This window comes from Cyanistes caeruleus, chromosome 23, assembly GCF_971803275.1.
Source record: "Cyanistes caeruleus chromosome 23, bCyaCae1.hap1.1, whole genome shotgun sequence".
Taxonomy (NCBI): Eukaryota; Metazoa; Chordata; class Aves; order Passeriformes; family Paridae; genus Cyanistes; species Cyanistes caeruleus.
In genome coordinates, this window is record NC_141723.1 from 516,320 (window position 1) to 538,849 (window position 22,530).

At 41.8% G+C, this 22,530-nt stretch overlaps 1 protein-coding gene across 2 annotated transcripts in view; it reads left to right on the top strand.

The window, feature by feature from the left end:
* The first annotated feature begins 2,215 nt into the window (after positions 1-2,215).
* ARHGAP32 (Rho GTPase activating protein 32) overlaps positions 2,216-22,530 on the top strand; it is a 239,979-nt gene continuing 219,664 nt past the window's right edge. The window contains exon 1 of one of the 2 annotated variants that reach the window (XM_086861446.1): positions 2,216-2,452. The gene's annotated coding sequence lies outside the window, so the exon portion shown is untranslated. The remainder of the gene's footprint in view (positions 2,453-22,530) is intronic. The other variant, XM_086861448.1, reaches the window with a different exon arrangement.

Genomic DNA, 22,530 nt, shown 5'->3' on the forward strand with positions numbered 1-22,530 from the left:
CAAACCCTCTGGGTAGCTGGCATCTCCACAGCCCTAATGTAGATGATATACTTCCTTTATAGTGTTTCACAGATGGAATGAAAACCAGAATGCATCAAATCCAGCTTGTGTAACAGCTTCAACTATGCCTTTCATTTAGAACATTTCTGAAAATGTATCAAGTGGGCCATTTCATATTTGTTTTTGCAATGCAAATGTGGCTAAGCCCAGGCATAGGCCACATATGGCTCTCCATGAATGCCAGGTGCATGATCCACATCCCCACTCCATGGCCCTGGGCAAAGGCAAGGAGTGCTCCCAGGATAACTGCCTTGCAGTGACACTGCTGGAGGAGTAAACAACACCAGCAATCAGACTTGTAAGCTCTGTGGTCACCGAATGCCATAATTATCAGGGAGGGATTTCCACATGTCCTACTGAGAGCAAGATCAAGTCGTGTGTTCCTGGCCGTGCTAATGAAACAGTAAAGCACATGAAGCACATTATGAAGTGCTTTAGGGTCAGCCATTGAAAAACAACATATGGGTAAATGACTATGTCCAAAAAATCCTCTACTACAGCACAGGAAGGTGTTTGCATTCACCAAGGTACTTACCTGCAGGAACAAGTTTGTGGTTAACACTTGAATCTTAAACTGAAAAACACTTAAAATGTGAATTAACTTTTACTGATAAAGCACTACTGTCCCATACAGGTTTAATAAATTCGAAGCTCAACTAGAGAGGTAAGTTTTGCATTGTGAACAGGGTGTGGAAGTAGTCTGTCCACAGATAAACATGTCTGTGACTGCAATAAAACACCTTTCTTGGTCTTGCACTGCCACAGAGAGGTGGGAGGTACATCCCTTCTGGCTGGGACACCCCCCTCAGAAGGGGTGTGTACCTTAGACACAGTAAAAAAGGCACAAACAAACTTCAGGACATCTTTGGTGAGTTTTTGCATACTCAGACATTCAAAACCCATCCTGGACATGTTCCTATGTCACTTGCTCAGGGTGACCCTGTCTTGGTGGGGGGGTTGGCCCAGGTGATCTCCAGAGGTCACTTTCATCCCCACCATCCTGTGACAGGAACATCCCTGGCTTCACTACAGCACACACAGAGCTACTGCAGGCCCTGCCACCTCCATCCCTTCTGTTGCCTCTGGACCAGCCCCAGCACCTTGCACATCCTTGAACCCCAAATGTACCTCATCAATGTGTATAAATATATAAAGAGGGGGTACTAAGAAGATGGACCAGGCTCTGCTCCATGGTACCCAGCAACAGGACAAGAGGAACAGGCAGGAACTGATGCACGGGAAGTTCCAGCTGAACATGAGGAAGAACTTCTTCCCCGTGCAGAGATCAAGCACTGAACAGATTGCCCAGAGAGGGTGTGGAGCATCCCTCACTGGAGATAGTCCAGAACCCACCGGACACAATCCTATGCCTTGTGCTCTGGGACTGCCCTGCCCCAGAGGGGAGCTGGGACCTGGTGACCCTCTGTGGTCCTCTCCAGTGTCAGCCATTGAAGGATTCTGTGAAATAACCCCAGTACCTTCACAGTCTAGCTCAGCCCTCACACCCTCCTCCTGGCCCCAAACCAGGCACAACTGGCAGTGCTTTCCCTCACTGAGAGGAAGCATTTCCCTGTGCCCGGACCCACATCTTCCCCATCACCTGCAGCCCAGCTGTGGTGGTTTTGGCCCCGGAATCCCAGAGTCAATTTCGGTTGGAAAAGACCTCTGAGACAATCGAGTCCACCCTGTGACCGATCCCCACCGTGTTACCCAGCCCAGATGAGTGCAACTTCCAGTCATTCCTTGGGCAGCTCCAGGAACAGGGACTCCACCACGTCACTGGGCAGCCCCTTCCAACATCTAACCACGCTTTCTGTGAAGAAATTCTTCCTGATGCCGAACCTAAACCTTCTCTGGTGCAGGTTAAGTCTATGTCCTCTCATCCTGTCGTTGTTCCCCGGGGGGAGAGCCCAACCCCCAGCAGGCTACAGCCTCCTGACAGTGAGTTGTAGAAAGGGACACACTGCCCTGCCAGCCCCAGCCAGTACCCTGAGATCCCTCCCCCGTGTCCCCCTCATGGCCAGCCCGACACCGCGCCAGCCCCGTCATCCCTCCCCTCACCCACCTACCCCTTTCTCGATCTCTTTCTCCTCCTCCCCTCCCTCCTTTTATCCATCTCTCCATCCTTCCCTCCCACGGCTGCCGCCTCACGCCCGCCCTTCCCGGCGTCGGGGCGGAGCTGGCGGCAGCAGCAGCGCGCATGGGCCCCGCCGCCTGTTCCTGAGCTCGAGTGGGGGGTGTGTGCCGGACGTGGATCCCCCTCGCCGGGCCCTTGTCGGCCCCTTCCCGGCGGCTCCTCCTTACCTGTGGCGGCCGCGGCCATGGCGCTGCGGGCGGGGGGACGGGGCTGCTGAGCGGAGGTCGGGGCGCGGCCCCGCGGTGGCGGAGCGAGGTGAGCGTGGCCAGCAGAGGGGAGGGCTGAGGGGACAGGTCGGCGTTGCACCGACGGTCGCGATAGCGTTGCGACAGCGCCCGGCAGGTCGTGAGGCCGGCGCTGGGGTGGGTGATGGGGTGCGCGCCGCGGCCGCTGCCGCCATGCGCGGGAGAGAAAAAGGAGAAAAAAAAAAAAAAACAACCGAATAAAAGCACAGGGTTTGTCGTGGCGGGGTTTTGTTCGTTCCGGGGCTCCCCCCGCTCCCTCCCCTTTCCCGCCGCTGGAGCTCCGCCCGTATCGCCGGGGGTATCCCAGGTGGATGAATTCGCCTGTGGCCGGCAAACAGTCACGGGCAAGGAGGGATAATGGGCGTTTCAGCCCATCCGTGCCATCGCCCCGTGGGGCGGCTCGGCGAGGGGACGCGGCTTTGTGCCGGCTCCATTGTCCTGCTGCCCTTTGTGGGGCTGCTGCGGGCACGCAGGTCTCGTGTCTGGAGACAGCCCTGGCCAGGGACCGTGTGACGCGGGGCAGCGCCCAACAGGTGCTGCGGGTGCTCACGGAGGTGGTTTATCCAAATTATCTCCGGGAGCTTCCCGGCCACTTGCAGAAGGAGGCGAGCGGTGGATACCGGAGTGAGGTTTGAAGGGAAGGATCCATAACATTTCTGGACTCTGAGTGAGCACTGGCAGCTTGGGAAAAAGGTAAATGAACCTTTGAAATTCACGTGTGTGAACCCACCTACGGTGCTGTTTTCTTTCTGCAAACTGTGTGTCCCCTCTTGTTCTCACTTGGGAATCTGTCTCCTGTGGCGAACGGCTGCTCCAGGCCTGACCAAGGGCTGCTGGATTGTTCGAAGGTGATGGGAATGAGTCAATTTTTGTTCCTTCTTTGTCCTTTCCACATGAGGTTGTGCAGAAAGCAGCACTTTGGACAGAGGCTTGGACAGCCTCCGTGGGTGCCCAGCTTTTTGTGTTGGTTGGTGATGGCACTGGGAAGAATGTAATGGAGAGGAATAGGTAGAAAGGCAACAAGGTAGGAGCTTAAAGTATGCCATTTAATTTCAAGAACCAGCTGTAAGTCTGTAATCCAAAGGTGACCAGACATTCTTAAATGAACTGAATGAGTTGGTTTCCAAAACTCTTAAAATCTATTTCAAGTGTTTGAGGTTGGAGCTCCTGCAGAATAGAGACAAATGGCCTACATGTGCTTATTGAGAACCGTGCGGTTTCTTTCCCACTGCACAGATGTCTTCTCATTCTAAAATCAGGTTGGCCTTGAGTGAGTAACTTATTTTGACTGGTAAGTAAAATATTACATATTCTTCATGATACAAGAGCAGTAAATAGTTCTTGTGCTTAGACTGGCTTGTTTTCATGAAACAACTGGAGCTTTACCACAGTGTGTGCATGTGAAGCTGATGGGTCTGTAGAGTTTGAACACATTGGAGCCAGCTGCAAGAATCAAAAATTTAGTCATTTGAAAGCATATGGTGATGCAGATAATAAAGTGGGGGAAAATGGGGTCAGTCTGGCAAAATGCAAAATCGGTTACTTAGGGAAACAGAACTAAGTTCCTGTGGTATTAATGCCATGTAAATATACAGAAGAAGTGTTAGTCCGTTGCCAGAAGCAAATTATTGGCCAATCTTTCAGTTTGTGGTCTTAATCTGGGGTTTGTTTTTTTAAAGTGCTCTTTGTTTCTTCAAAAACTCAACAAATACATATGAGGCAAGTCAGCTGAAATATCAGGAAACTGCTTTAGTTTTTGGATTTTGTGTCCACTTTTTGGCTGGATATTGCAGTGGTTTTGTGTCACTTGCTGCTGGTGGGTTGTGAAAGATCAGGACTACAGCCCTTAACAATCTGTTTTCTATAATGCAAAGTGATGGGATGATGCTCATAATGTTGAATTTAAGGAGGATGGTTGCAATGGTGACTTATTGGCTGGGGAGAAGATCCCAGAGGGAGTGGAAGAAATCCAATAGAAAAGGGGACTAGTGCTACTTTGGCCATTTACCCCCTGGGCTTTTGGTTCTTTTGTGAACTTCTGAAAAGGAAATGTAATTTTGCTGTCTGAGTGCATTGTTTTGCATGAAGTGTCAGACCACATTATGGGGATGATTCCAGTCAACTTCCCCCATTTCAAAACAAACACATCAAATACTGTAATATGTTTATACAAAAACTCAGTGTGTTTTGCAGAAGCCCAATGCCCATTTTTCTGTAAATAAATTATGTTTCTTATACTTTATTATGGCTAGAATAGTTTGTGTAGGAGAGAAGAATTGAGATGTGTTCCTTTGGCCTTTGTGAGCTGCTCTTCACCAATAAGAGGAAGATGTTGGCTTTTTCATGAACTGGGGGACTATTTTCATTCGCATTTCCTCAAAATATTCTTATCTTTGCAGTACTGATTCCAGTGGCTGTGACCAAGGCAAGAGCTATTGTCTTTCATGGTGCCAGGGTAAGGGCAGAAATGGAAGAAGATAGAAGAATTTATAGGTAAATTTGTAAATTTTGGCTGCAGAACCAGATTGGTCTGTAGGACTGTGAGCACGGGTGGCCTCTGCCAGGTGTGGTGTCCACAGGACCAGGTCCTCTCCCAGGTGTGCTCCACACCTGCAGCTCCTGGATCTGTTTTCAGCCTTCCCTGTGCAGCAGCAGCATTGTGTACCAGCAAGACTGATGAGCTTACTGCTTGTATGGATTTGGTGATGAGCCAGGTGGGTCCGAGCTGAGAAGGATCGTCCCCACCAGACTTGTGCAGGAATTCGAACATGAGCATGTTGTGAATCTGTGTTTCCAACAGTGGGGGTTGTTCTGCGTCTCGCTCTGGTAGCTGCTCTTGGGATATCTGATACTGCTATAAAAGAGAAACAGATTGCAGTGTTTATCAACTTTTAAAGTCCATAACTGCTTTCATTGGAAAAATAAGTCATTTTGGTATCTGGGGTGAAGCAGGTCAACAAGTCTGGGCAGTCAGAGCATGTGGATTTTCCCAGTGATTTCTATTCTTATGCTAATCCTTTGAGCAGGCTGGCTGAGTGCTGTTGGAGAGGAGGAGTGTGCACATTGCACACTAAAAGAAAAAGAGAATGGCTTCACTAAAGAGAAGCCATTTTTTGTACTTAATGTTATGCAGATTAGGTTTTCCAGCCAACCAGAATTTGGAGAATCAAGTAACCCGAGGATGTGATGCTGTGGGTCAGGAGTCATTTTGCAATTCTCACGCGTTTTTGCCGAAGTCATTCCTCTGCAATATTAATTTTGAGGGGTTTTGTTTATTTTGCTTAGATTTTATTTTTGTAAATCCATGTTGTAGCTGAAAAGTTATTATTACCTTTGCTGCTGAACAATTAAAGTTGGAAAACTTTAATTCTCAATTTTTAAATTGTGTTGGATAAAAAGTGTAGGAAGGCAGCAAAACTTGAGTTGCTCGTTTGAATCCTTGTTCTGTTTCTGTGTGTGCCTTGCTGTGTTTCTCCCACACTGTCTGTGAGCCCTCAATTCCTGCAGTGCAAAGATTTTAGATGCATCGATTATTGAGTAGTCTGTGCACATTCCTAGGGAGGTGTGTGTGCCACTAGAATCCAGGTAAAAGATGTAAATCTCACAAGATTTACTTGTTGCATATTGGTTTTCTAAGTTCGTTTTAGAAATATGAGGTACTGGAGTAGTCTGAAGGAGATGCTCTGAGTTAGGATTTTGTTGCAGAGAACAGGAAATTGCAGCTGTTTGTGGCCTCTCTTCTGTATAATATAATTATACGCAGGGTATATATATTCTGTATAATAATACACAGGGTTTCTGCAGTGCAAAGTGTGGGGCTGTTAGGCACGTTAAGAAGTCCCTGGGTGTTTATTTCAGTGGTGTTTTGTGGTTCTGGGGTCTCCGCTCACTGCAGTAGATCCACTTAGTCATATTTGTGTGTAGTGCTGGATTCTTTGGAAGTGTGCAAAATAATTAAAAACTGCCCTTTAAACTATTTAGTAAATTGGATTTGCTTTGCCAGCAGTGGAACAGGAAGTTAATCATGTTTAAGCTGATGTTGACTTTTCCAATCTGATTTTCCCTGGGAAGAAACTTTTCTACCTAGTAGTTAAATGCACAGTTAATTACCTGCTGATTGGTTAAGCTGATAAACCAATGCTACCAGGTTTACTGTAATCAGGTTGGTAAATGTGCCACGTATGTGCTTCGTCATGCTGTTGTCTTGCTTTATGATTAAACCCAGTGTTAACTCTCGTCATGCTCATGATTTGAATGTATCTAGTATTGTCAGGTGATGCTTGAAACTGAAGTTACCATTCACTGGATGTTCTTGCTCTGTGCCTAAGTTACACATCCGTAGTTCCGGAGTTCAAAGTGTCATCTTTTAATATTCTATGAGAATATGTGTCAGCAGCTTTTAACCCATAGTTTAGAAAACAAAATACATCTCCACGTTTTAAAATAGTTGTTGTAGGCACCTTTATTGTCTTTCAGTCTTGTTTCTGTAGCTATGTTGCAACATTTTGAGTGCGTCCTGGTGTTTGAGTGCTGTGGGGTCAGTGGTTGAAGCAGTAGCTGTGCGTCAGTTACTGACCAATGAATCATTCACCCTCTTGGTGAACTCAGTTACTTTTGCTGATGAAGAAGATGCAATTGCTGTCCCTCCATCCTGTCTCTGGAGTGCCCTGGGCTTTTGCCTGCCCTCATCTCAGTACTGATGTTTGTGGGTAGAAAGCATTGTTTTTTAGTGTATCCATTATAACTCATTACTAATCAGAGAGGAACTAGAGTTTCTCCAGTTACCACCATTAATTCATTAAGCCAGGACTGCAAGCACTTTGGAGCCTGGCTTCCTATGGATTTCAGGGTAAAATTAACTGCTTAAATATCCTTGAGGTTTTTTTGTTGGATGGAGGGATACTTGGTCAGCTGCAGTTGTGGCCTTAGGTCTTCTGGTGACAGCTCTTCCAGTGGGTGAATTTCTTTTAAGATATGTGGATGAAAGGTGGTTTGCTGAAAGCTTTGTCATCACTTACTGGCAGATTGAGAAAATCAGTTTTCCCAGAGATAACAGGTGTTGGGTTGTTATGTGTGGTTTAAAATTCTTACTTCTTACAGAAAGACACATTTAATTCTTCGTGTATTTGTTTTCCGAGAGATGTTCATTACTGACTGAAACTGTTTCTAGTAAAATATTAAAGTTAAAATATAAAGTTAAGTTGCTTTTTTTCCCCCTCCCCCCTTTAATTTCAGTAACAATGTTTCCTGGCACTTGGGAGATGAACTTTTTGGGCTCCATACAGAATGCTCAAGGTGCCTGTGAGTTCTCTAGGGAAAAAAAAGAAGATACAGTGCTTGGTGTTTTGAAAACAGTTTGTTTCTTTGGTGCCAGCATAACCCAAGACGTTTTCAAAATCTAAATATTATAATTTGGCCATGTTCTTGCAGACTTCACTAAGGCATAAGCATGGGTATTATGAAGAATCTAGATGGACAGCCCTGTTTAGTCCCAATTTTAATTGTTGCAAGAGTCTTTGAGCGTTTGCTGATATTCACCCTTTTTCTCCTTGTTATGATTCATGAATGTCTTCATTAGATTTCATAATATCAGTCTTGTGCCAGGCCTTTTGTGTTTGTGTTTTACAAGAAGCATCTCTAGAGAGTCAGCTCCTGCCTGCTGGAAACAATCAGTCTTTTAACAGGGTGATTTAAGTAGTTTTTAAAATTTATTTTGACTTCAAAAAGACTATTATCTTGTTCGATAATCTTGCTTGTTCTTACCCCCAAATTTACATAGCAGCTGATACAATGGAATATTTACAAATTTTATCAACAATTTCCATATCAACTTTTCATGGACTATGAATACATTTTAGTAGCTGCTCTCCATAACTTGCCCTTATGATTATTATCTTATCCCTTACACTCTGTCTGTGACAGAAATGAAAATTGCTGTTTGGGTGTCATGATCTGTAATTAATGCTTATATATGTGTACTTTTATGTATTGATTATGATACCACTTTTGTACTAAAATATGAAATTTAGGTTTTTTATAAAACTCCCAAATGAATGAGCAATAGCTATAAGATAAACCAAAAATAATTATTTTTGAATTATTTTGAATTTTTTGAAACTGAAATAATCTGTAAACCAGAATGTGTTGCTCCTTCCTTGCTTCTAGAATATGCAGAGGTTTAATATGTTCACTGGGGGTTGAATCAGTAAGGAGTAGTTGATTTTTATTTCAGCAAAAGTTCTGATAACTTATTTTTGGAAGTGTAAATGAGATTCTGTAGTCCTCCTGTTGTATGATGGACAAAGCAAGCTTCAGATGTAAAGTTCAGTCATTGGTAACTGCTGCAGCTTATTTCATTGAAGAAACAGGAACAAAAGTTTGTTTGTAACTACTCTGGAACTGAGAACAAAGGCCGCAGGGACCTTTGAACCCTTGTGGCTGTGCATCTGAAGAAGGAATTGTTCAGGAAGACCAGGGATTTGCTTTTCCCGACATCTTTGTCCAGCAGTGTTCAATGACTGCATTTAAAGAAAAAAAAAAAAATGGTTAATTGGAAGACTCCCTTACTTGTTCTTCCCACCGAGCTCTGATTTGATAATCAAGCATGCAGGGGTGGTTATTCTTACCTTTCATTTCACCAAGGCAAGCTTTTAACAAATGAGTGTGTGTGCTCTCTTTTTTGGGAGAAATCTTAATGATTGATTGCATCCTTAAACATTTTGTTCCCTCTCAAATGTTCTGTGCTCGGGATTCTGGTGTGTGAAGAAATTTGTTTCCCCTGCTTCCTGGTGGTGTTCCGACTACACAATTATTTTTCATTCACTGGTAGCTGTCTCCTCAAGGAAGATGGTAGGGAATTATCAGTGTTCTGAAGAAATTCTTACCTCTTTGCAAAATGTGTTGACTGGCACATTGGGTTTCCAGTGGAGTTGTCCAGCATGAAGGTTCTGCTGCACACAGTGATTTGTACCTTATCATTCACCTTCATGAATTTTACAAGGCTTAAGCAGAGGATGGGCTGCACTGGATGAACAGATTCTCCAAACTGCTTTGTGCACAGGGAGAGAAAGCACAGTATTGAGGGTTTATTATTTTTCCTTGAGTAGTGAACATAACACACCAGCTGGAGGAAACAAGTTGTTCATCCTGGATGTGCAGCTCATAAATGTGCTCAGGCATGCATGTAATGTGCATGTCTGTCCCTTTTCCCTGCTGGAGAAACACCCTGTGCTGCTCTGCAGTTCTCTGGACAGAAAAGAAAAAGCTGTGTTTGCCCCTTAAGTATTGAAATAAGTGCACAACAAGTGGAGGCATAGAATGAGGCCTGGAATCTGACTTAGTGCAGTCCCCCTTGGAAAGGATGCTTCACACCAGTTTGCAGCCAGGTGAGGTTCATGGCTGCAGCCACCTGAGTGAGAGCTTTTCTCTGGGTGTTCCCTGCATACCTGGTTCCCAGAAAAGCACAGAAGGAACTGGGAAAGCTCCAGATACCAGAAAGAATAGTTAGCCATCGGGTATGATTTAGCTGTCAGATAGTAATTCGTCTTGCTGCTAGAGAGGAAAAAAAATAGTTTCTTTCAAATTACCAGGGGCCTCCAGTCCTTCCCTCTTTTTCCTTTTCCCTGAGGGATGCACACATGGGGTGGCACTCAGGGTGAGGCTGTTGTAGATCCTTGTCATGTGTTCAGCCTGCCTTTTCAGCTGTCCTGAATGATGACAGCAGCTCTCAAATGTCTTGTCTTGGTTCTTAAAACTGTTGATTTCTTTCTAGCCTCTGGCTGCAGTTTCTGTGAAACTTGTCTGGGCTATAGGGAAATTCAGCTTTGTAAACATGGTTCCCAACAGCATGGGAAAACTGCGTGGTAGTTGCCCTTGTCTTTGAAGTTCTTTATGGGACATGGATTGGTTGTCATTGCGCTCTTGACTTTCTCCCCTGTTAAGATATGCAGCAGCTTGAGCTGCTCAAGTAACCTACAGTTCAGTCATCCATACACAGAACAATTGCCAATTGCATAAGGAAGCCAATACACCATGGCTATTTAGTTATGGAGCCATATTGTGTTAATTGAAGAAGAATATAGCTGTCTGGAGTACAGCTTAAGAGCTTTCTTAACAGTTTCATCTAGATTGCAAGAAAACTTAGTTCTGTGATTGCATCCTTTGCTAGAGGTACCCTTTGCATTTCCTGTTTGGCTAATGCCAGGGTTAACAATTAAACCACAGTTAACATCTACGATTAAAACTGGAAATGAAAACATATAGGATCGGTGTTGTAGAAAACTTAATTTGTCAGTTCTTATCTCTAGCAAACATGTGGAGGAGGGATGCCATATGGCTGCTAAATATAACTCAACTTGCTCCTGAAAGCAATTGAAAAAGTACAGAAGTTCACAATCTGGTATCCGTGTTGTTAATAAGAATGTGCAGCAGACTTGGAGGGCAGACTGAGGTAATGGGAAAACGGCCAAAAAGTAATCTAATAAAATATAAGTATTTCCTGTGATAGGTGATGGGGACTGACACACTGGGGAGGTGCTCAGCATCCTGCAGATGCTGGACCCTTTCTCAGCAATGCCTGTGCAGTGGAAGGGTGGTAGGAGCTGCCCAGTTACACCAGTTTTCTGCTCACCACCCTCGAGGTCCAACAGCTCCTATCCCTGTTTGCTTTGAATATTTGCATGGCTGCAGCCCAGTGCTGGGATGGTGGAGAACTTGATCTGCTGGAGCTGTGTGAATAAGATCAGGAAGACAGGGCTGTGGTGGCAAGGCTTGAGAGTAGTTATTCACAACTTTTAATTCTGTTTTTTAAATTTTTCTTAATACTAACCTTTTGTGGTTTTTTGTGTGGACATGCCAAAATACATGTGATCTTATGTTTTAAGATGACAACTATACTTGAAATATGGGAGCATTTATAATAAATGTTTTCAAATTGTATCTGTGCATGCATTTGAAGGAAGTGCAAGTTAGTCGTACACCATGCAATGGTGTATTTCTATGTATTTTTCAGCTGTGGATATTTTTGTAAAATACTTTGATCGGGAAATGCTAATATATAAAGGAGATTACTCATTTTCTGATGGGGAAAACCTGTGAAGAAAGCAGAGCTCCTTGTGATTGAAAATACTTGTGATTTCCTCCCCTTACCAAAAAAAAAATATATATACGTATACGTATACATATACATATACATATATATATATATTACCCACCATGCCATACTGTCTTTCTAGCTCCTCTTTTTGAGTGCAAATGTCCAGAATAGGTGTTGAACTGATTTAGAAAAGCACTTTAGTATATAATAAAAAGAATAAAGTCTAATAAAAAGCATTGCTGAACTGAGGCAGAAATATCTGATAGGAAAAGCTTATCCTGGAAAAGAATCAGAAGAGAAACTGTATTGGTTATATTCCTTCAGGCCTTTTAAATATTTCAAAGGGATGAGTATAGACTTTCTGATGGGGTTTTGGTGGCTAAAAATGTAGTTATGCAAATCACAGCTTGTTGGGGCAGGGAGAATTAATTTATGCATTTGAACATGTGCTCGTCCACTGTTTTCTCTGAAGTTGAATTATAGACAACAAGAATGTGCTTTGTTGTTCTTTAATAATAAATAACAGCATAGCAGTTTTGATCTTCAAAGCACTGCTCAGTCCTTAATTAATCTTCATAACAGTCCTGTGAGAGACTTAAAAATACTCCCTACCATTTTGCACAAGGAGCTCCTTAGCATGGAGATGTTGAAGGGTTTACTCTGGGCCACATTGTCAGGGCCAGCTGGGACAGTTGCTCAGAGACTCCTGGTACTGGGAGCTTTGGCTGCTTCTGGAGGCTGTGTTGCTTTTCTCATTTATGTGTTAGAATTTCTGAAAAATTTAAATACACAAAGAACTGCAGTTCTAAATTATTTTGGATTTCCAACTGGGTGTTAACTTATGCATACACATGTTGGAATTTCCCTGTTGAATATTCCTGTAGGCAGAAGGTGCAGAAGGTTTGTGTGTGTGCTGCTGTGTGGGAGCAGGTATGGAAAACTGATTTTCAGAAAGCCTGGATCACAACTTTGGTGTGACAAGGTGAAAAATAAAAGTATGTAAGGCTTTAGAGTCTGTAGGAAACATCATAAATACATAGAAAGTGTCTCTCAGTCTACCTCCCCTAATCTTCCTAATTATTTGCGTTTAAAATAAGGAGAAGAGGAATTAATGTAGATGTTGATTTTCAAAGTTTTTCCAAGGTAATTGCTGACTGGAGTTTCAGGACAGATTTAGACAGTACATTGCCAACATTTGGAGAATAAAAGAAGAATGGCAAAATAAACTGAGACTGTTCAACTCACCAGGAGGAACAGTTCAGAAATAATTGTAATGTAAACTCTTGAAATAATCCCATATGACCAGTGGGATCCAGGCTTGTTATACATTTTTCTCACCAACAGCAGGAGGAGTTAATTGAGAACTGCTTACTGCTGCAGATAAGGAATCCAAAACATGAGCTGTGAGGAGAAATGCAGAGATGTATCACAGTATTCACATCTGTGTTTGCTTCTGACATAACAGACCCAAGGACAGAATGTTTAATGTTTTGCTCAAAACTGTGTAAACTCAAACTAGCTTTTCAAAAATGGGATGTTTCAAAATGAGGAACCCCTGACTGGTGGCTTTGTACTGAGCTCTGTGAATGCTTTGACGTTGTAATTTCTGTTGGAGGTTGCACCAATTTGCATGAGGAATGCACGTGGGGCTGGCTGGAGAAGCAGAAAGCTGACAACCTATTAAACAAGTCTGAAGGATTCCTCAGCATGAAGAGCAAAGTCAGCAGAATCCTGGAGCCAAATGCCAGAAAAGCCTGCTGCACTTAATCTGGTAACCTTGTCATCTTGGAGAAACCTGGCAAGATGATGCTCCCAGCGCTCCTGCGGTAAAGGTCTTTTCAGCATCCTCTGCTGAGCCAGTTATTTGGCCCATAGGTTCCCAGGAGAAATCTGTGAAGTGTTTAAATATCTTTTCTAAATTCATTAGAAATGCAGTGACTTAGGCTGACTCAAGGGTCCATCCATATCGAGTATGGAATATCCATATACTGCTCTTTGTTTTGAATGCAAGGTGAAAATAAAATGTCCAAATGGAAAAGCTGTGAGAAGTTTCAAGAGTTCTGAACTATCAAGTCTAATCTTATATTCTAAATACTGTTGAGATTTTTGTTAACAAAATTTTGCAAATAACAGGTTTTACTCTGTTGGGTTTATGCATTCTGATCTCCCATAGTTTTGATACATTAGAGTGTTGCTGCTGGATACAAAATAGATTACACGGTCAAGGTGTGGTGAAAGAAGAAAGAGTTTATTTTTCCTCCCAGGATTTATAGGTTTCTGACCATGGCCAGGGATTGGATGGTCAGGATAACACTTCCCCACTGCACTGGCCATGAGAGATGCCCATCACAAGATGTGTAACAGAAGGAATGTATACCTATCTCTATGTTTACAGTTACATTGTCCTGGGAAAGTCTTAGAAAACTATGTCAGCAAGCTCAGAAGCTGAGTTTTCAAGGCGACATTAGAGCAGCAAATTTTGATTTAAGAGAGGGCACAATATATCTTTGTTAGGGAACTGGAACCCCATAACCCATACAATGCATGAGGTGTAAAATCTTCTCTAGGTCTTCCTTCTCTGACTTTATTACTTCATTTCTGGAGGCTTCTCAGAGGTGTTCAGAGGGATAAATTAAATGTCAACAAACAAGTGGGAAAATAATTTGTATATTTTAGTTTGCCAGGTACTGTGACAATAAGGAAAGGTTTTGATTGCTAAACAAACATGTGGTTCTGGACCAGCTGTGTCTGATAACTGATAAGTGAAATCCCATGGCATATACTTTGGGACAGGCAGAGATCTGCTGCCTTTCTGAAGCACACACTGCAGAAATGCTTCTGGTTAAAAATGACTGCAATTCTTGAACTTGCCTACCTTTCATAAGTTTTTAAAGCTATTTATGCAAATAGCAGTTTCAGTGAGATGACAGTAAGTCCCAGGAGTTGTTTGTTGTGGGGTTTTCATGCCTGCTTGAACTAATTTCTGGTCCTAATTGTGTGCATACACATGTAGTGCTCCTGCATCTCCTGAGAAAGGTCTTTTCTTCCTTCCCTGCAAGGCATTCATCATGCCGCACCAGAGCCAGCTTCTGGGAGTGTGGTGACACTTGTATCTTCTTAAAATGAAGAAAAATCTCATTCCTCATTAGCATTACTGATAGTTTACCTACCCAATAAGGACTTTTAGAAATGAAGATGGAGGTATTTGTCTTGTTAATTCATGGGCATGTATAGATGAGTTAAAGTATTCACTTCTAAGCCTTCTAATTCTTGCCTGCAATTTTATTAGCACATTGTTAGACAAAGTACTGTATGAAGGGCTAGACAGTGTATGGATGAGATCTGAAAGGTCTCCCTGTTATATTCAATTTTCCTAAATAAATTCATTGGCAACTGGTTCTGTCCCCAGATGCTGCATATTCTAAATCAGACTAATCTGTGTGGTGTTCAAATCCATACAATAGGCCTTGTAAAATTCAGAGAAGCAGTGCATGGATTTTCTCCAGTTGATTCAGTAGCTCTTGAGCTCAGCAAGTCGAAGAAATCAGTAATTCCAAAGCACTTGGGTTGTTCTTGTCACTTAAGACAGTGGCAAAAAAAAGTCTTTATTTCAAATGGGAGTAGTGTGTGGGTTCAGTGAGTGTGGTCTTAACTCTGCTTGTATCAGTGGCACTGTTTTTTTGTATAGTAGATTGACACCTTCTGAGCACTGAACTCCTGCCCTGTATTTGCCTGGTGTTTGAAAGGATTCATGCATGGGAAGTGTGTGGATTTTCTCGTGTCACTGCTTGTTCTGCTTGTGTGAGGAAATCTAGACAATTCAGAGAATGGTTTTTGATAGATGATTTGTGAAGGTTGTTTGCTGACTGACATATGGTGTGGCATACGGTGCTATTGACCACCTCAGAATCTGAACTTACAGGGCAATGATTTTCTTTTTTAAACATTTAATTCTATTAAGTGTTTGTAGACATCTTCCAACATTGCTGTGGCCAAGTCAATTTACACTTTCCTTTTATTCTGCTTGTCCCATCTGTTTGTGACTGTTTGTTTTCTTCAGTTTTTTTATTCTATAAATAGATTTTAGAGTTGCAGGGGCTGAGGGTCTTAGTAGCACCAAGCACTTGCAAATCTCTTTTAGCTTTTTACCTGTGGCCTCCCAAGGTATGTTGTCTCAAACCTTCCTATGATGTGGAAATGGAAACCAGGTCAGCTGTGGACTGGAAAAATTGCTGATACAGCCTGGTGGAACATCTTCTTTCCAAGTCATCCTAGTTCTCCCCTGGAATAGCAATCTTTTGAGACGATGTTAGTAAAGATGAAGAAATGATGCCAAGAGGTGCTGTTTTTTTGTTAAAAGTCTGGTTTGTAAGGAAAGAAGAAAAAAATAACAGGGGACAGATTGTTATCTTAAAACTTGGGCAAATGGAGCTTTGAGATGATGGAGTTTCACGAAGAGTGCATCAGTCCTTTTTGCCCTGGTGGGAGATGTTGAAATAAAAAGGCTTTAAAGAGAGAAAAATGCTCTGGGCTTTTCCAGGCACAGCTCTTAGTACCATGGAAGTTGCTGGTGGGTTTGATATCTTCCAGCTGGGCCTGTGCAGATATTGCAATGAAGATACCATTTATTTGCTTTTATATTATTGCTTTTTCAACAAATACTTAGAGTTTTTCCCTTTTATATGCAGAACTGCAAATCTTAAGAACATGAACAGAAGTGAAACAAATGCTCAGGTGTAGATTTACATAAAAGAGACAGGAAAAAAAGACATGAAATATACACAGAGATATAGGTGTTGTGGCTTGTGTTTTCTAAGCTTGTTTCCATCTCTCTGGCTTGTATTAATGTCATTTAGCAGAGGCTGCAACTTCACAGAAAGAGAAATTAGGAATGGATACAAACACTGAGGATGTTTCCTCTGCTCCAATTCTACTTTTGCCTCCTCCAGTGTCACTGGGAACATTCTTATTGAAGTGTGGGTCTACATCCTCATAAAAGTGTCAGGATCTGCCCCACTCTCTGAGTAATCAGTCACCTTGTGAACATCCCTGTAGTGAGAAAGAAATAAATGTTTATCCTCCTCCATTCCTTGCCTGTGCTACTATTCCTTTTTCTTTTCTTTTTTACCCTGAGTCGTAAGGAAAATGGTGGTCAAAGCTCTAAGCAGTAAACCTGTATAGACTACTAAAGCTGCTGCTTAAATGTTAAGGTGGCAGAAAATTTTGAAGTGAAGGTCCAGCTTCCACCAGCATCCTGTATTGCCACTCTATCCCAGCTATATGGATAGAGAATCTCATTCCAGGATGCTAAATGTTGGTATTTGTAATATTTTCAATGGAAATGGTAAGCAGCATGTAAAGGAAGGGAGGTTTTACTTAGGTTTTAAGTTCTTTGTGGTGTGAGGCTCTTTTACACAATAGAGAAAAGTATTCTCTACTTACTGGAAGCTTTGTGAAGATTAAGAGATTGTAAACAGAAAAATCTTTGTGGATTTGTCATTTATAAATTTGTTTCTTCAAGCCAGTGTTTATAACATGCAGAAGAGATTAAGGATGTTAGAACTGCACAATAAGGAGGAGGCAACATAGGTGTCTAGTCTGATGCTTAAAATACAGAAGACAAGTTTTGGAGGCTTTCTTAACTAGATAAAAATATCCTTGTCAAAGTGTTTAAATGAGGGCTGGTTTTGCTTACAGAGGCCATACATTTAAATAAGCTTAAAATGTAAACACAACTCCATGCCTTCATGGAGGCATAAACCAATATGCTTTACATGTTCCCCTTCTCTCCCAGTGGGCCTTTGTGCTATCCTGTGTGCCAAATGACACGTTTTTGTTGTTAATCAGGAAAACTGTCAGTGTTTTGAGGTAAACTTGACAGTGTTACCCTGCATACTGAAAGTTACACAATTGAAAACCTGGTGCCATCATAAAATCAGCTGATTGTGGTATCAAAAGGTTCCCTGCCTGAAGGAATATTGCAATGTCATCAGTCTGGTAGGCTCCTCCTTTTCCTGTCTGTAAGTGTTCTTTGCAGGATCTTGAAGTTCAGTGGAGGTAGAAAATGACACACCAAGTGGGACAGACCTTGTGCTCACAGCACAGCCATTCCAAAAAGAGGGATAGCACAGGGACAGCCACTTGCTAGTGGCCATAAGGGCCACTATCTCAGTGCTGATGGTGTTGAAGGGACTTCTTTGTGATGTAAATGTCACTGGGACCCTGCTGACCCTCAGCTGGGAGTCTGCCCCACAGCAAGATCATTAAAATGCATGGTCCAGGCGTGACAGTGCCTAAACTCCCAGGCTTTCTGTGGGGAATGTATGTCCATGAGGAAGGGATTCCCTCAAGGCTTCAGCTGCCTCCAAACCAATGCACAAGACAATTTAAGGTATCAGCAGGAAGAAAATGTGTTTGAGGCTCACCAGACCCAGTTCCAGTTGGTACTTTCTTGCAAAGCCAAATTTCCTTGAGTTTCAGTTCTGATTCCATAGTGTTTGTCCTGGAGCACCAACTTCCTGCCAGGGTCACAGCTGTAACCCAGCTGGATACTGCAGCCCTGAACCTCTGTCCCTGTCTTTCCTTCATTGCTGTTACATTTTTCAGGATGTATCAGATTCTGTGTTTTGCTAAAGCATGGCCACATTCACTTCCCTCAAACTTCTTTGTCAAACTGCAGAATGTGCTGCTTTGCTTCAGCAGAACCTGAAGGCTGAATTTGAACGTTTTCCTAAGGTTCTGAAAAGAAACCTTTTTGAAGGTTAAGAAAAGAACGGTTGTCAAATGAATTTAATGTTATTTTTTATTTCAAATTATTTATTTATTTAGCCACGTTATTAGATGTTTTTAGATTTTTTTTCTCTCTTTCTAGTGTAGAAAGGGGAGATTAAATGGCCGTGTTTTGGAAGTGGGGCTGAATGTCTCTGAAGTGGCATTAACAAACCTTTCCTCAGCCTTGATGCTCATCCTTTGGAGGAAATGTTGACAGAGCAGTAACATGTGTGCATGCTTTGATGTGTGAGGGTTTGACATCTCCTCAAACTCACCGTTGCTTTAAATAGCCCCAAATATTACTTTGAAGCAAGAGGAGCAGGAAAGTCGAATGAGTGACGAGACAAATTTCCTTAATAGCTTCCCAATTTAGCCAAAAGAGAAACTGGTTTTCATCTAGCATTCTTCATTTATAGCAAGACTGATCAATAGAGACCCATGTTAAGTGTTTCTACAACATGCTCCAAAATCAGCTTCTGAACAAATAAATCACTTGCCTGTGGCTGGCTTGTTTTTTAATCAAGTTACAAATGCAGATTCCCGAAGTGCTTTTATTGAAGCAATTTTATTTTTTGCTAATTAAAAATATAGGGCTGCTACTTTATATTGCCAGCTTTTGAGGAACTGGTCAGCAGTGTAGAATTGAGGCAACTTGTTCGGGTTTTATGGTTTTTTTTCAATTTCTTCTGCAAATCTCTGAATCTCTTCTGGTGAACTTTGAGTGGATTTGTGCTGCTGTTCTTTGAAGAACAGAGAAGTGTGTTTTCATAGGTGATGAAATGGGAGTGTATATTTTGGGTGCAGCAATCCTGCACATGCCCTGCACAGTTAAAGCCTGGTCTGTACCATGACACCTCTGCAATATAAAATCACTATTTTAAATGTAAAAGATGTTAAAGAATTGGTGTTGCTGAGCAGACACCTATCAAGGTGAGTGGCCTTTAAATATGATTTACCTGTTGAGGGTATCTGTCATCTGAATGTTATCAACAATATTTCTGAATTACAGAATTGTAGGGACAGTGGAGGGGGTTGAATCTTGAAGTAATTTTTAACTGTGCTGACAGTTTAAATGTTATTGACCAAAAACATATTTATGTTTGTTCAGCACGAGTATTCTCCTCTGTAAGAGTCACCATCTGTCTCATTTCTTCTGCATCTGTGGGTATTTTTTGTTTTTTCTTTAACTCAGGGTAGGCTTATTTTTAGAGTCTGTATTAGGAGACTGATAGTTGTGATTTGTTGCTCTTTTTTTTCCTTTTTACAAAGAAAAGAAAATTTCAATTTATTACTTAATATAATTTTTAACTCTTTCCACCAATGGTTTGATACTCCCCCAGTGTTAGTTTATGGTATTAAGCCATGAGCCATCAAGTTATTTCAGCTGCAGTGGGAGATTATCATCTCAGTGCCTCTTCCTGTCTCCCAAGGCTGGCACATATTGTCACTCCTTAACCCGATTCTGCCAGAGCTCTCTGGGTTAGCAGTACCCCAGACCATGTTGCGAAGTCCAGGAAATAAGTCCCAGCTACTCCTGTCATGTTGGGCCAGCAGCAACAGCATTGAGTTCACTATTAAATTTCTGTGTGTCTTTCCTGCAGTTGTGCTCCTGCTGACTTCAAATGGGTTTGAAATTGTCCAGCATTTAGGAAGAAGTAGCAGCATCTGGTAAAATCAATACTCAAAGTGTAGTGTTTCCAAGGTCTCCCAAGTACTGAAATAGAGGTCAGTGTGGGAAAATTTAAAGGGAATTCCAGTCCCTGAAGTCCTAGAAAAAACCACTCCCAAGTGTAAATGGAGATTTGTTAATACCAAAAAATCTATGATATGGCAAGATGCTGCAAATAGTGTTGTTTTTCAATTTATTTATCTATTTAATCTCCCCCCAGGGGATTTCATAGTTACCTGCTTTTTGGAGATAATTCTTTAAAGGATATTTTTACTTTCCATGGGTGTTGGTGATAATTGGTTCTTTCTTTTTAGAATTGTTAAAGCACCACTTTTCAAACAATTACAGAATATTCTTAATTGGAAGGGACCCACTGACTGGGACCATGAAGTCCAGCTCTTAAGTGAATGGCCTATACAGGGATTGAAGCCACAACCTTGGCATTACTAATTTTGCACACTGCTGTTAAATGTTTTTTTCTCCTTTGAAAAGAAATCATTCATTATATGGCTTGTGATGTGAGGTTTGCAAAACTTAGTGGAATGAATATGACACAGCATGAAATGATACAGTGGAAAAAAAATTCCTGGCTGAAGGTAGTTTTAAAAAGAAGTTAATTAATTTTCTGTGCCTCTCACTGATTTTACTGTGGTTCTTTGGTGGTTTTTCCGTCTTGTTACTCCCTTAAAAGCTTCAAGAAGCTACCAGGTAACTTGTGGCCTAGAAAGCACAGTGCCTTCATCACGTATAGCTGAAATTTCTTAAGTAAGATCTTGTCAGCTTTAAACAGAGAGAGAAGGATCAGGCAGGTGTCAATAGTGACAGTTTTATTCATCGTTTCCATGATGATACTCCTGTGTGAGTACCAGGAGGATGTGTTGTAGAATATTACTTAGGATGATGAACCCAAGTCAAAGAAGGATATTTTTCATTCAGTGTCTGAAGGAGTAATTTTGTGGCTGTGAGGATGTTTGAGATGACACGAACCACCCCTGAAACCAGCTTGTTTTCCTATTGTAGAGCTGTTGGTCACTCTACTTGCATTTTGTGAGAGGTTAGTTGAAGCCTTTATTAATGAGCGTTTTGAATCCTTTAATTGAGCTCTTTTGCGTAATTCATACATTCAGAAACTTTTAAAATGCATGGAGGAGATGTGGAACAATGTTTTTCCCAGCATTTCAGGAAAAATAAAATCACTGTCATTGAAATTTTGCATTCAAGACCAACAGAACTTTAGGGCTGTATCTTCCTCACATGATTTTATTTAAAGACTTTTTTTTATGGTTTGTTTCAGTTTAATTTCTTTGCTAATAAACCAGTTGGTGTCCAAGTTAAATAATTTGACCATCTTGTTTTTAAAAATCCATTTTTAAAAATCCTTTTCCTGGTTTATCAGCAGTAATCAAGAATCTGGCCAGCCCAGCCTATGCTCCAGGCTCAACCCTTTCCAGCTCTGGGGATAAGCTACACTGACTTCATGGGAAAGGAAAATTTTCAAGTGAGTGGGTTTTGTTCAGCTCCTTTTACAAACCTTCACATTTCTGGAGATGCAGAAAGCCAAACATTTCAGCAACGATTTGCTTTTTAGCCACTACTCGTTGAAGTTGCAGATGCACTGATTTAGGACGGTACTCCAACACTGCTGAGCCATCAGCACAGCACCATGCCTTCAGGGGAGTGCATGGATTTAACTTGAAGCGTATGCTGAGCTGAAATGAGAAATAAACCAGGATATTGTTGGTTTTTATCAATTCTACCATTACTCTGTACTTTTAGGAGTAAAAGAGCGTTTTTCCCATGTTTGGCTATTCCCTTTTGTTACCTTTTCAGATTTGATTTTTTTTTATCTTTCTCCTGAATAGGAAACTTGATAGTTCTTCCCCACTTCTGTAGTTGAACTATATAGAAATGACTTCACCATGATAACATATGGGGAAAAAAGGAATCTTGGGTTCAGTCTGAGCCAGAAGACATCTCAGAACATTCATAGCTCAAGTGATAAGGGAGAGTTTAGGTCAGAAACCTGCCAGGTTTGAGTGACTTACCATGCTGACCTTCCTCTGCTCATCAAGAGATGTTGAAAATCTGTTTGAGTTCAGGCCACAACACTAGTTCCATTTTTCCATTGTCTTTTTCCTTTTATTAGAACGAAATTTTTAAGCTTATATTGTCTGGTCTTGCCTCTTTAAATATAGATTATTTTATCTGACAAATGCTGGATTTTGGCTTCACCTTCTCTTCAGCGATTTGTGTATTTAAGGAGGTCACCACTTGAGCGTGAGAAAACGTGGGTTTCTGAATTGCAAACGAGCATACTTGTCTCTTTGAATTCCTTTGAGAACAGTCTACTTTATGTGTATTGGTGTTTGGAATTGGCCCTGTGCATTTGGCAAGCACAAATGGAAGTGGGTAAGAGAGCCAGAATATTGTACTCACTCTTCCTTAGTGATGCATCCTGGAGCGTGTCTTTAGCTTTTACTGAGGTTATTAGATTATTAAATTAGTGAAATGGGTGTTAGTGTGTATTGGAAGGAGCTTTTAATAGTCCACTTTG